Source organism: Rhinolophus sinicus, chromosome 4, assembly GCF_057876585.1.
Source record: "Rhinolophus sinicus isolate RSI-liver-muscle chromosome 4, RSI-T2T, whole genome shotgun sequence".
Lineage (NCBI taxonomy): Eukaryota > Metazoa > Chordata > Mammalia > Chiroptera > Rhinolophidae > Rhinolophus > Rhinolophus sinicus.
This window is the reverse complement of record NC_142504.1, coordinates 97,266,990-97,282,410: the sequence shown is the minus strand read 5'-3', so window position 1 is coordinate 97,282,410 and position 15,421 is coordinate 97,266,990.

Genomic DNA, 15,421 nt, shown 5'->3' with positions numbered 1-15,421 from the left:
CCTCTTAATGTGATGACATGTTCCTTTTGTGTTCTATTTCACCCATCCTAGGTTTCAGGTGTGTATTTTAAGAAGGCTCACCAAACAGGGGAGAGAGGCCCCTTGGCAGGCTGAGAGGGTGGTGATACCATAGGGGCTGAAGCAGGTCCCCTTTCAGAAAAAGAGACCATGGTCACATGCTGCTTCCCCTCTCCCTGAGTCTCTGCTCCATTTGCCCACATTTCTAGAACTGCCCTACCCCTCCCCAGTTTGGACAATTGCAGCTCTGCCTCAACTTCTTCTCAGGGAACAGGGAATTGCTCCCTCTGTGCTCAGCCAGAACTCACTTCGGGAACCCTGGTGTCCAGGACTTCTCACCAACCCACAGAGCTGGCAGCAGCAGCCTTCCTGGCCTGTTTGGCCCCATGGTACCCCTGTATCCGATCCATTTTTCTGATGATGCCAAAAGCAGACAATAACTTTCCTCCCTCATTAATCCAGCAGAGGTAACCTTTCTCCCAATCCCATGCAATTTCATAATTTTTTATGTCCTTCCTCTACTTTTTGTCAAGATATTGGTGAATAGAATGAATCTTCTAGATGGAAAAAGGCCATTCCTCAGACAGAGGCCTCCTGAAGGACGAGGGGCCTGGCCATTGCCCCATTTTGAACAGATAGAAGAAATAGTTTCATTTTTCACAGTTAGGCTGGAGCTGAGCCATCTAGCAGAAAATCCACTTAGAAGCCCCAGAGAGCGTGGGAGCTGAGAGAAAGCAGCTCACTGAGCCGAAGCCCCTCTCACGCAGACCCCAATCAATATTAACAGGCAGAGAGCCTCAGATCCACGGCTGAGGCCCACACCTCCTCCGGGAGGGTGGGGAGTGGGTCACAGTGGCAGGGGGTGGGACGTGGCCAGACCCCTCCATCTGTATGAGGCAGGCTCTCCTCAGGGTCTGTCAGAACACTCGGCATTTAGTTAAAAACTCTCTCCAAAAGGAAGAGCGTTAAGGCAGAGAGCTTGAAGTGGATCCCGCGTAATTAAGTGTATAAATTAATTCTTCCCCTAAGAAATGTTCTTCTCCTATTATTAGATTTGGCTCTCAGAGGAGCTACATCCAAGTAGTGGGTTTCCAGTTGTGTGTGTGTGTGTGTGTGTGTGTGTGTGTGTGTGTGTGTGTGTACGCGAACACACATTCCAGGCTAGGCTGCCTGAAGCCTACAATTAAAATAAGTGACATGAATGTGTCTTTAAAAGAGAGATCTGTGGAAAACTAACGGATTGTCTGTCAGGGGAAGAAAAAAAAATGAAATATGGCTGCCTCAGTCCACTGAATGGATGAATAGGAAAGTACTTGTCCATCCAAGTACCCAAAGGGATAAAACCCAATGATAGCCTTCTCAACTGCTTAGCGCATAATGCATGTGCTGTTTTGATGCTAGTAATGTGTTTTTTACTTCTTCCTATCTAGGAGGAATGAATCAAATATGAGGAGAGCTGGAACATGATTTTCAACCCATTGCTTTTGATTAAGTGCCCGAACAGGCAGGTCCTGGGACTTGCAGTCATACTAATGGGGCATAAAGTGCTATAAAAAGGAAGGGGCCCTACTTTTGTCCAAATGCCATTATCCTGGAATCAGAGACCCTGGTGTAATATGTCCATGGTTAACCTTTTTTTTCTGACAGGAAATTTTCTCCATCCACTCACACCATCAATTATGCTGCATTTGGCCAGAGTGGTGAATGATGACTTTATTTCAAACGAAAGAGACACATGTGCCAGGCTCCCAAATACCGAATACCGCCAAGGGGGCAGGCCAGGAGGAAGATGGTATCAACTCTGCTGGCTATTAGGGTTTGGGAAAAAATGGTTCTTTTGCTTTTAGGCTGGTTTTCTTGTTTTGGGAAAAGGAGAGACTGAGTAACTGAAAATATGATTATTATTATTTGGATCCAAAAAATAGTTAATTGAATGAAACTTTGGCTACCCAAAACCTGGTGAATATGATTGACAGAGAGAATCTTGATTGCTGGGACCTGGTACAACAGGAGAAGAGCAAAGAGATTCCTTCTGGGCTGATCTTCCCAGGGGAAGGCTAATTTGGTCACTGTCCCCAGGGGAACAGGCCCGCGGCTCCTGGTCCAGCTGTGCTCCAAGCACACTGCTCCCCCAGAGCTCCCCTTGCTGCCTCTGCACCACTCCAAACTTTGTGATACATTTTTTTTCTGTCATCAGCAAGTTGCATATTGTCCAACTGTTCTGTCATTTATTGTAAACGGCTGCAAAAAAGAAAAAGCCAAAAGAAAAAAAAAAGGAAAAGAAAAAAATTCCACCATGCTATAACCTAGTCCTGAGTGTAAATCAAACATTCCCTGTCATGTTGATAGCTTGTGTTAGTCTAATGTATTTTATATTACTCAAAAGCTTTGAAACCCTGCAGCTTTCTTCATATAGGCCATTATGCGGTTATCATTAAATTGTCTTGCAAAGAACATTATCGGTAATTATAGCAGACACTAAAATCAAATGATCAGAGTGGGACCTTTAACACCAAGAGGAACCATTAGAAGTTAATCAAATAAAAGGATGAGAATAATTATGTTAGGATTAAGCAGTAATATGCCAGAAATTATACACTTTGCTGACTATATATCTTTACTCCCAGCTTCCTGAATTTCCTTTTTGTTGATGTGTTTTTATATAATACTTTGGCACAGAATGTAAATGACAATATTTTTGTCATGGCACAATCGGGCTCGAAGGTTCATAGGCGGTTCAGATCTAAATGCCATCAGAGGCACGGAGGTAATGATGAAGATAAAAATAATAGTAATAAAAAAAAGTGCAAAGCTGAAAAAAAAAATCCATCGGTCAATGAAGCGTGGCAAATGATAAAAATGGTTGCAACAGGCACAGGTGCACAGAACGTCGTTATTGGCTGGTTGCTGTGTCTTAGAGCCTGAGGATTTCTCTGCAGGCCTTGCTACAAACCAGCATGCTCCGGAGGCTCGCCCGGCATGTTTGTGCCTGGGAGAAGGAAAAGTCAGCCTCTCGCAGGCTCTCAAGGGGTCTCTGCCAGAGCTGATATGTAGTGTTGTAGGTGGATGGGGTGCTCGTGGTACAGGTAGGAAGGGAGTTTGGTTCACTGAAGCTGAGTGCTGCCAAGAGAGCTTCCGGCCTCAGATGGTCACTTCTGTCCCCCTCCCCTTCCTAGTACACACACACCCCTCTGGCACCTTGCAGATGCCCACCTCTACATGGGAACGGGTTGGCAGGAACATGTGGCCCAGAGGGCTGAGGGCTGTGGCTCCAGTGCGGGGAGGGAGCCTTCCAGAAGGCATGGCCCACTGTAACTGCCAGATGAAACCTGAGCCACAGGACAAACAAAGCAGCTGAGAGGACCGAGAAATTCTGTATAGTATGATCTTTAAAAAAAAAAAAGAAAAAATCAAAATCTCCTCTCCTCTTTTCTTCTCTTCCCTTAAAATAAAGATCAGTTCCTAATTACAGGTTTGCATTTGTGTCTGGCTTTGTCCTGGGCACTGGGATACAGTGATGAGTAAGATAATAACAAGATTTTCTGCTTAAAATGGTGCTAACACGACATACAAATACGAACAGTAATTTATGTGGGAAAGCCCAGTCTAATATTTCTATATTTTTCATGGTTTTACATTTTGGGAGGCTTTGGGATATTTTCAAATGAGGGCATCTCTCCATTTCACAGAGGTAAAACCAAGGCACATTGGAGATGGCAATAGAGTTGGGAGGTGGAGATGAGAACAGGCCTCCTCTGAGTACCCAGGTTGGGATCCTCTGCTTCTCTGACAGTGGCCCTATTGGGGGACATCAGTTTCCATTGTCCCCTTGCCCTGGATGAACATCGTGTACCATCCACACCTCATAGGGCCATAGTAAGGAGGGAATGAAGTTAAGGGTATAGACGGGCTTCAAAAAGTTCAAAATGAACTTAGAAACCACAGGTGGGGCTGCTTTTCCCCTGGAAAAAAAATGGTCTTTTATTGCTTTGTTTGTTTTCAGGTTGTAAAGCCATGCTCCTATTTAGAGGGATGGGAGAAGTCCCTTGGAAAGAGAAGGTAGAGCACATTCTCAAGCGACGGGGTTGAGGGGTGAACCTTGGAAGACGAGTGGCTGGTGTACCTGAAACAAAGAGGGTGTAGTCTCAAACCTGTCAATTATCTGCTTGGCCCATGAGCTGCCAACAAGAGGCCTGTCGGACCAGAAACAGGAACTTGGGAGAGATTTCGATACAGGAAGAGAAAGGATCTGTTAGAGCTGGTGAAGAGCCCCGGGCCATGTAGACAGGGCTAGGAAAGATGGCTCCCCACCAATGCCACACGGTCCCCAGTGAGACCACGTCAAGAGACCAACTTAGGACCTCAGGTCCCGGAAGCTAAGCTTCACCTACAGGTAGAACCAATTCTGACAACAGCTTGTTAATCCACTTTTAAAATAATCACATTACACACACACACACACACACACACACACACACACACACATAACTAAATAATCTAAGGTTGGAGGGAGGGGGATCTTTTCCAGGGCTCATAATTCTGCGTCCAGTGGAAGAGTCTTGGGGGACTAGATGCCCTTACCTATTAAGAGGCTGGCCTGGGAACTCCTGTCCAAATACTAAGTTAGACAGCAGGGTCCGGAAGGCGCTGAAAACCTGCACCCCTAGCCCTATTAGCTTCTCTAACCCAATTCCACCACTAGGCTCAGTTAGAGCATCCTATGTACTCAGGACCAGGAGGGCAGGTCTGTGAGCAAGAACCAGACTTGACAGGCCCTGGGAAACAAAGTCAGGGAGGAGGACATGAAAAAACCTGGTCTGGCCCCATGGAACAGCCCAAAACAGATGAGGGACAACATCAGATGGGACACATTACCTGAATTTTGCCGTTTTTCATTTATTTTGTTTTTGTTTATGAATTTGTTGTTCCGTTTCCTTTTCAAAATGTCCTAGCAATTAAATTCCCATTTCTATGTTTGTTAAGGAGGATACAAGGACGGTGCCTGGGAAAATGGCATCCAGTTCTTGAAAGACAAGGAACCCCAAAGGGGAAGGTAGGCGAAGCTCACTGTGGGGTAGGACTGGAGTTTGGGGACAAATAATCCAGATTCCTGGCACCCACGGAACAAAAGCAATTCCTGCTTGAGGAATTGGTTTTACATCAACTCGTTGGAACTCATCTGGGAAAAACCAATGTTTTCCCTTTCCCCATTTTTACTGAGTTCCTGTAAATGGAACCAGAGGAGGGGGAGGTAAAGACCAACGGTAGTGTCTTACAAAGCTCAATAAATATTTGCGGGTTGATTGATCTGGTCCTGCCCTTGAGATGTTAGGGGAGAAAAGCTCCACTTACATATGACCATTTGGAATCTTCCTTCTACTTGGGAGGTGGGATTCATATGGTTGATGGCCTCTCTGTAAACCCACGTCTACCCTTACACAGTATTTTACAATGTTTATGTTCCATTATTTCATCTGAGATTCACCATAACCATGTTGGATAGAGGCAGTGGCATTTTTATCCCATTTTATAGAGGAAGAAACCAAATTCAGTGAGGTAGAGTCTATTACTGACCAAACATTTGGCCCGTCTCACCTGACTCTAACCACCACACCTCTTTTTAGTGTACATGCTCCTTGTGGCAGGGCTATGCCTTTGGGGACAGTCCAAATGCGACTAGTTTGGGGCCTTGTCATGAGTTTTTGGAGTCTCATCATATGTAACTCAGCCTCAAGCTTTGCTTGATAATGAGTTCATAGGTGTAGATAAACAGGTATTTGATTACTGAAAACAGAGGCAAATATTAGGAGACAGTCCCCATTCCACATGCCTCTGGCTATTTTCCAGAGCTAATAGTGAGGCAACTTATAAGTCTGGTAAGGCAGTGCCCGAGCCACCCCGCCTGGTGCCATTGTCAAGGCCACAGCCCAGAAAGAGGCCCAGACTCACTGCCTTGTTATTTAGCAGGTTTCGAGGCAGCAAGATCTCTGGCAAATGTGGTCCAACAGTGTCATCCTGGAGGATGAGGAAGTAGCCAGAAGGTATCCTTTTGCACACACACCCCTCCTTCTACTGAGCTCTTAAATTAGCTCTGAAAACCCAGGTGTCAGCCGTCCCCCTGGAACAACCCAGATGAGCCATTAAAAATGCCACGAAGAAATGAATGCCTAAATCACCCTGTCTCTCCGAAGGTAGAGTCTTGCCTAATCACACGTCAAATCATATTTTTTCTTCCCCAGACGGATGTCTTCTTCAAAGTCTAATGGTCACAGAGACAAAGGTACCCCTTCAGCCTTAAGTAACTATGGAAGTTTTACCCTGAAAGATTATTTGCTAGGAGTAACTAACATAAAAAATGCCCTGTCAAACAACAGCTTGCTTTCTCTCTTTTTTTTTTTAAAGGGTAATATTTGGTTTCATCTTGCAACTACTTGGGAAAATTTAGCACTGAGTCAGAAAGGTTGGCCAACAAGTAGCACTTCATAAATTGCTGGAGCCCTAATCAATACATATTGTCATCCACTCCAGTCCTTCGGGCAGATTTCTCTCTGCCCTGAGTCGTTGCTGTATTTTATGAGGTTGTTACAGGCTGGGCTTGCATGGCCTGGGCCTAATGAACCTGTCACCGCGGCTATTGATTGACATGCCAGTGTAAGTGAGACAGGCGATTCCGATTGACTTCCTAATTACTGCTGCTGGGCTGCCTCGCCAACTGCTCAGGCCAGAGGTTAATAGTTTTGATGTTCAGCCGCTCCTCGCTGTGGAGGCCGGAGTGAAACTAACTCCTCAGAAGTCAATACCTGAATCAAGTTCTCAAGGCTACTGCCCGGACGGATCAATTAAGGCCTTCGTGTTCCTCTTGGTGGCGGATGACAAGAGGCTGATGAGTGGAGGAGTTCACCAGCAAATGGTTTCAGGGAGTTTAGGAGGCCCTGAAAGCACCACCCCATGGCCTAGGGTTGGCAATTAAGGGGGTTGGAGTGGTGGGGGAGGGGCTTTGAGGAGGGAGCAACTTAAGAACACTGCACCCAAATGTCAGCCGTTTGGGTTTGTTATCTTTACAGTTTTCCATCCTGAGCATTAAAAATTGAGTGTTTATTTTGTTTCTCCAATGTCCAGAATTCTGCTGGGTGCCATGGATTCTTGGAGGAGAGAATGAGATAACTTGCATTAATTCATCTATTCAGCAGAAACTTATTGAATGTTTACTTTATCCAGAATATGGTGGGAATGTAGAGACTTGTAATAATCTTTCATTGACATTATGTCGTACGAGTTGGGAACATTTTCACAATCAATGTTTTGTTTGAACCTCATGAAACATCATGAAGTAGGTGTGGGTGGTTGCTATCTCCATTGTTTGATGAGAAAACTGAGGCTCAGCAAAGGTCCCTGACTCCCCCAAAACCATAAATCTACGAAGGAGAGAGCAAAGCTTCACAAGATGTTCTACCTCTTGATCTGATGTTCTTGCCAGGATGCCGGGATGCCCAAATGCCTGTATCGTAGGAGCTTACAAATCAATTGAGACAAGGAAGACCGCTGTACCAATACATCCCAGGTCCCCGACACCACCGCCACTTTCAGTGATTCACTGGGAGAACTCACCAGACTCAGGATACAGTCATGGTTATGGCTGATTACAGTGAAAGGCTTCAAAGTAAAATCGGCAAAAGAAAAAGACGCATGGGGTGCAGGGTGGAGGAGACCAGGCATAAGCTTCCAAGAGTCTTCTACCAGTGGTGTCCCACAGGACATACTTAATTCCCCCAGTGATATGACAAGGGTGAAATGCTGTCTATTAGGCAAACACACGAGAGACTCAATGCTCAAGGTTTTTATTGAGGGCTGGTCACATGAACAATTTATGCCTAGCATGTACTAAAATTCCAGACTCCCAGAAGGAACTGAGGTGTTCAATAGAAACCATATTGTTAGCATCCAGCGTTTAGGCAGAGTAAACTACCCTCATCCATTTCAGAATGGTAGAAAGCCTCCTGAAATTCAAGTTCCTGGACACCTGCCAAGCAGGCCTTTTAAAAGATAGCAGTCTCGGGCCTGCTATGTTAGCTCTTTCCTGCACAGCCAAGAGTCTCAACACAAAGCAGGAGATGGAAAGCTTATAAGGAGTGTCAACCAACAGACACAATACTGATGCAGAAGAGGAGGGTTACATACACTTCAGCAAACGCTTCTTAGAAGATCCCACCATTAAATTCACTGTCCCAACTGTATTAACCATGCTTTTTCCTTTTCTGTACTTCTGGTGCTTTGACATTTGGCTATCTTGCCGACTCTGGAGGGACTACCCCTTCAGGATTAACTAATTCCTAGAGATAGCGCACAACTTACTTCTGAGTGTGCTTGCATATGCAAACTAACCAATCCAGAACTCACACACCTAACCACCTTCTTTACTGGGCCCTTACACTCTGGGCCATTATTTACTTGCCCTAATCACTCCAGGGTCAGGTGTCAGGCATCTAGGGTTAGCTCCTATTCCCTAGAGCCCACTGAAAGTATTCAATCTAGCCATTCCCAAACAGGCTTACCTGGCCTGGCCTTGCCCACCTTTCTCCTCACTCCCTCTGCCTCCTGACTAACCCTGAGGCTTTCCTGTGTGACTCTGCATGGCATGGTGAGCCCACCGCTCTTGGGAACTGTAACAAACTATCTTTCCAATGCCAGTGGTCTCCTGATCCGTTAGCCTCCTCATACCCAAATGATAATAAAACCTACATGGTAAAACACCAATCCCAAACCCCTACCGTCTTCCTGGTGACGGTAAGATGGCTCAATAGTAAAGAGGCATTTCTAAGGACTGGATAAGTTAACATGGACTAAACAGGAGGAAATGCATGAGCCAACTGTGTGTAAGTCCTTCATTCATCCTCTAGGGAATTACTGAGTATCCACCACATGCCTGAAGTGGTGGGTGGAAACATGTACTCCTTGAGTAGGGGACAACCAAGGTTTCCAGCATGTACCCTGCTCACTGCTATTTTTCTCATAAGGTCCCCTACCCATTCAGTCTGAAACATTTTCCTTTCTCTTCTGCATTTATCCAAGACATTTCTGTTCTAGGATATCCCCTTAGTGATGAATTGCCAACATTTACTACCTGCATCTTCTCTGAACTTCTACCTAGCACTGTACTTTTGCAGATAAAATGACTCCACTCTGTTTTCATTATTTCCTTTTTTTCCCCATGTGTTCAATATGTCTTCTTAACCAGATAATAAACTCCTAAAAGAACATCGTCTACCTCTTCTGTGTCCCCCAAAGCATGGCATGATGCTTTTTTCATTGTAGTTTCCCCTAATAACTACTAATGGATTCAGTAAAGAGAAATCACGGTTTTAGGGGGTGGGGGGAGGGGTGGGGTGTGTGTGTGTGTGTGTGTGTGTGTGTGTGTGTGTGTGTGGTCAAGGTAGCCTCCTGAAATATAAACCAGAGTTTGATGTCATTGAAAAAAAAACTAAGGAACTGAGAGTATTAAAGTGTGAACTTGAAGAGAAACTTAGGTGTGTCAAAGCTTCAGTCTCCCTGAACGCTCTGTATAGAGAGACACTGTGTGGCCTCTAGGATTTCACCTGTGTAGTTCTCTCCACTTCCCTCTCCTCCAAGTCTAGCTTGAGGTCGTTATCCTTCATCAAGCTTTATTGTTTGATTTTTAATTGGGGAAAAAAAGAACCCAGAGCCCAAAGAGGATATTAGCCTTTGTGTAGGTCTAGGTCCTTCTGAATGGTGACCAGTCAGTCCTTGTTTACCTGGGATTATCTCAGTTTGTAAGCTGAAGTCTCATATCCTAGGGAAAACCTCAGGTCTGAGCATACCCATTGGTTGGTCAAACTCACCAAAGTAGGAGACTTGCGGAATGAACAAGATTTCAACAGGAAGAAAGAAGGTAGGGAGACACTACATGTAGAGAAGCCACATCCGCCAAAATTTGTTCTAAATCTGAGTAAGAGAGAAGCCTGAAACAGCAGCTTGGCTGGAACAGAAGGGTGGTTCCCCGTCTCCCCCTTTCGTTATTTCCGTTCTAAAACCCTGTTTGACTCGTGGTTGTTAACACAGTCTCATCTCCTCACTGTGTGGACAACAGAGAATCCTACCAATGGAGTAGGAACCCAACAAATAGTTGCTGATTGATAGGTTGCCTAAAGAAATTACGAGGAAATAAGAAGAATTTCCCTTTTGCTCCTGAGAGGGAAGAGACTGAGAAACATGAAGCATGGGGACAAATGGAAAGAAATGATGGGAGGGACCTAAGCTGCTGAAGTGGTCAACGACTTTGTAGAAGAAAGATGCTTACTCTTCTACTAGTGGTCGGCAATACCGCAGTGCATATTCTTCCATCACCCTAATCTTCTGTAAAGTTGTCTGCAAATATTCATAGGAATGCTTTGTGTAAATGTCTCATTTGTTGTCTGTAAATTTTTTATTTTTTTTTGAAAAGGGTTGAGTTCTACATCTGGGTTGATGTGGTGTGAAAAAGAACAGCAGGTAATGAACAGTAAGATCATCTACAAATTGAACTAAATCAGCAGAAGCAGAGCTTCAAGCTGAAGATGATATTCAGAATGTAAGCTCTTTGGAATTCACTGAAATTTAGGGGTGGATTTTGGACTTTCCATAATCCATGGAGTGGCAATTTGAGTTTCTAGAAGTTGCTGACCAGGCCAGAAGGTATTGGCACAAAATATTCAAAGGATGAAAAGCAAGGACCTACAACCAAGATTACTCTCCACAACAAAGCTATAATTTAGAATTGAAGGACAGATAAGGAACTTCTCAGATAAGAAAAAGCTAAAAGAGTTCATCAACACCAAACCAGTATTACAAGAAATGTTAGATGGAATGCTTTAATAATAATAATAAGAAGAAAATCAAAACTATGAATAATAAAATGGCAATAACTACACATCTACCAAATATTACTTTAAATGTAAATGGACTAAATACTCCAATCAAAGGATAGGGTGGCTGAATGGATAGGAAAACAAGACCTTTATGTATGCTGCCTATAAGAGACTCACTTCAGATTGAAAGACACACACAGACTGAAAGTAAAATGATGGAAAAAGATACTTCATGCAAATGAAAATTAAAAACAAAAAAAGCTGCGGTAGCAATACTTACACCAGATAAAACAGACTTTAAAACAAAGGCTATAACGAGAGACAAAGATGGACCCAGTAATCCCAATCCTGGGTATGTATCCAAAGAAACCCAAAACACTACTTGAAAGGGACATGTATATCAATATGTTCATTGCAGCATTATTTACAATAGCCAAGATATGGAGACAACCTGGGTGTCCATCAATAGATGAATGGATAAAGAAGAGGTGGTACATAGTTACAATGAAATATTACTCTGCCGTAGAAAAGAATGAAATCTTGCCATCTGCAACAACATGGATGGACCTAGAGGGTATTGTGCTGGGTGGAGTATGTCAGACAGAGACAGGCAAATGCCATATGATTTCACTTATATGTAGAATCTAAAGAACAAAATAAACAAATAAAACAGAACCAAACTCATAGATACAGAGGACATTTTGATGGTTGCCAGATGGGAGGGGGATGGGGGGAGGGGGTAAAAAAGGGGAAGGGATTAAAAAGTACAAATTGGTAGTTACAAAATAGTTGTAGGGATATAAAGTATAGCATAAGCCATATAGTCAATAATATTGCAATGACTATGGTTATTACAGTGACCATAACTGTGACCAGGTGGGTACTAGATTTATAGAGGTGATCACTTCGTGAGATATATAAATGTCTAATCACTACGTTGTATACCTGAAACTCATATAATATTGTATATCAACTGTAATTGAAAATTTAAAAATTATTGAAGTTGAAATAAAAAGAAGTTGCTGACATCTGGGTTCTGCAGGCCACTCTTACAGAGAATCAGTCACATTGGCGACTGCTAGTTACCAGTGGTGTGGTTGGGGACCCAAGGTGAATGAGATCCATTAGACCTAACATTTATTAGCTTTAACTAAGTGACCTGCCTCCCCAATCCATGAGGTGCCTGAAGTTCCTCCTCCCCGCTCTGCTCTCCAGCAGGCCAGATGGGTTTCTCAGCCAGTCTCTCTACACCTGGTCCCTAAGAGCTCAATTCCATCTTCCTCTTCTTTTCTTTTTAGGAGATTCTGGGACGACCCCATCCATATGTGATTATCCTTTGGTCTCTGCTCTGCACTTTCTAAGTCACATCCTCCTACAGCTCCCCAGGTTAGGCATCCCTTTAACCCAAGAGGCCTGGACTCAGCTGGACTAGTGTCATCAGGGCCTTGTTTGGACATCCTTTATAAAAAGAAGCTTCTTCTGCCTCCATTTTTCTCCTTGTGTCTCCTGGTTTCCTGTTGCACTTTCTTTCCGTCTGGCCTAATAATCCCTTTCTGCTCCCACTGTGCACAATCATCTCGTCTGTTCCAAGCATCTCTGGAAAGTCAGCGCTAAGGGATTTCCAACCTCACTGGTGGAGGTCTATTTATAGCCATCCCTGAGCCCAAGGGAGGAAGCTGCCAGACAACCCGAAGGCTGTAGTTTTCTCACTCCGGATCACGAGTGAGGGTGTAACACACTCATCTAACTAACCTCACACCAAAACTATAAAGCAAGCCTGATCATTGCTGCTCTCCAGATGAAGAAACCGAGGCTTGGAAAGGTTATTGGTTTCAGACCATCATTATGAAGCAGCCAGGCCAAAAGAGGAAATCTGATTTATCCAAGTGGTTCATTTCCGTTGCCGTGTAATATTCTATGGTATGAAGATATCACGAATTCTGTATGTATTCTCTTGTTGATGGACATTGGGGTTGTTTCCAGGATTTGGCTGACCTGCTAGAATAGTGAGATGAGCATTATTGTATGTTTGCTGAGGTGTATTTACCTAAGAATGGAATTACCAAGGATTAGCCATTTTACTGGATAATGCCAAACCTTTTGCAGATAATTTGTAATATTTTACACTCCCACCGACGGAGTTTTCATTGCTCCTTATTCTTGCCCACACTTATTTTTTTCAATCTTTTTAATTTTTGCTGATCTGACGGGTATGTGGTGGTCTCTCATTATGGTTTTAATGTTCATTCTCTTGATTCCCAATAATGCTGAGCACCTCTTCGTCTGCTTATTGTCCAAGCAGTTCTCTTCTTTTGCGAGAGGCATGTGTAAGCCTTTTACTACCATGTTTCCCCGAAAATAAGACCTAGCCGGACAATCAGCTCTAATGTGTCTTTTGGAGCAAAAATTGATATAAGATCTGGTCTTGTACTATATTATATTATGTAAGACGGGTCTTATATTATACTAAAATAAGACCGGGTCTTATATTAATTTTTGCTCCAAAAGACGCGTTAGAGCTGATTGTCCAACTAGGTCTTATTTTAGAGGAAACACGGTAGCACTTGCTTTAAAACTGCCCTCCCAGGAGCATATTATAGTCAATTTTTCAACTATCTATAGTGTGTAATAAGTATTCAGCAATGTTCAATGAACATTTGTCTAGTTGTGTTGAATTAAATAAGGGTTCTTACCTGTTTTTGAGCCTTCACTCTACCAGCAAAATCAGTCCTTGGCATTTTACTTAAAACAGACCGCACACTTGACTATTTCAGTCAATTCTATGATGAAACAACCAGAAAAGAAACAAGAGGGAGCGTGAACATGTATTTTATGCTTCCTATAGATTATATATTCAGTCCTGAGCTAGTACCCAAAAAAATGTTTCTCTGAAGCAGGGCACTGGACCCAAACCTTTCAGGAGCTGAAACTCCGATGCTAACAAAGAGTAACAGTTACTCACGGGGCACCACACAGCCAGCAAACTGACGCTTCCCAAGAGAAGCTATGGGAATCTCCCAACATGTTCACTCCCCATCTTGAACATGGGGTCTAATACCTATCTGCCTTGAGGACAGTGTGGGAATAAGGATATCAGCTGACCACCAAACAAGAAGCTGGGGATGGGTGAACCTTTCAAGGTTCTTTCGAGGTTTACCTTCTTTTCTGTTTCCATCTCTCACTGTGTCCGTGAGGATGTTTTTGGCTGCCCATCAGACATGGCTTAAATAATGACATTCATTAATTCTCCTAACAAGACATCCAGCTTCAAGGATGCGGTTTCCTTCAGTGGTTTTAGTCAGGTCCCTCTGAAATTTTCCTGAATGTTCCCTTGAGGTCACAGGAAGGTTACAGCAGCTCAAGCTGCAGGTCCTGACGGAACCACAAGCAAAATCGGGCGGGCCAGGTTCTTTTCGCCAGTCTCTACATTAGGAAGGTGATCTTTGCAAGAAGCCTCAGCAAGCTTCCTCTGTTTTATCACATGGACATTCTAGACTTAAGCAAAGGGAATGAAATGACCAGATGGTCTTTAAGGCAATCCACATACATTCCCTGGGGCTGGGTGGGGTTGTCCTTCCCAGGCACTAGGGAAAAGGAATACTGGATCAGGGTAAGTCCTCTATCTCCGAGGGAGGAAGAAGAGGGGATCAAATTGGTTATCTCCGTGCCTGCCACTCCCAAGACCAGCTATGGGGCATGCAACCCGTGCAATTGCTCAAGTCCTACCCTCAGCGTGGTCTAATATTTTGCTATCACCCTCTTAAATTTCTCAATGGCTTTTCAATAAATTGCTCTGCTCTTTCATTTTGCCCTTGGACCTGCAAATTATTCAGCCCCTCATGCTGTCCTTTACCACTCTGGATTTCCCACACTCCTCAACACACCATAGCAAACACTTTTTTCCTCTCTCTAACTCAGTGCTGACCGGTTGGATGCTGAAAATCAGTAGTCACTAGCTACTGAACATTTCCCATGTGGCTAGTCCAAATTGAGATGCACTGTAAGTATAAAATGCACACCAGATTTTGAAACCTTAGTATAAAAACATGGAAAACAGCCCATTAGTAATTTTTACCTTGATTACATGCCAAAATAATAGTATTTTGGATATATAAAGTTAAATAAAATATACTATTAAAACTAATTTCTCCTTTTTATTTTTTTTTCAAACGGGACTACTAGCAACTTTACATATGTAATTTATACTACTTTATACAATAGAAATTATATATTATTTTATGATGTATTATATTTTATTGGATAGCACTGGCCTATAGCAATCCACATTCCCTCCCACTCACCCTTCCCTTCCTCACCTTTTAGATTTTGGTTTTTCTTCATGTGTAACTGGAAACTTCTTTGTGCTCCCTTGGCTCCCTGCACACTCACTATTGGGCCCGGCTGTTTGTATCCCCCAGAAAACTGTGAGCTCAGTGACTGTCTATCCCAGCTGTAGTCCAAGAGGTGCTTAGTCCAGTGTCTGGCACATAGTAGGTCTGCATAAATACTTGTTGAGGAAATTGCTTGCAGGGGTCCCCACG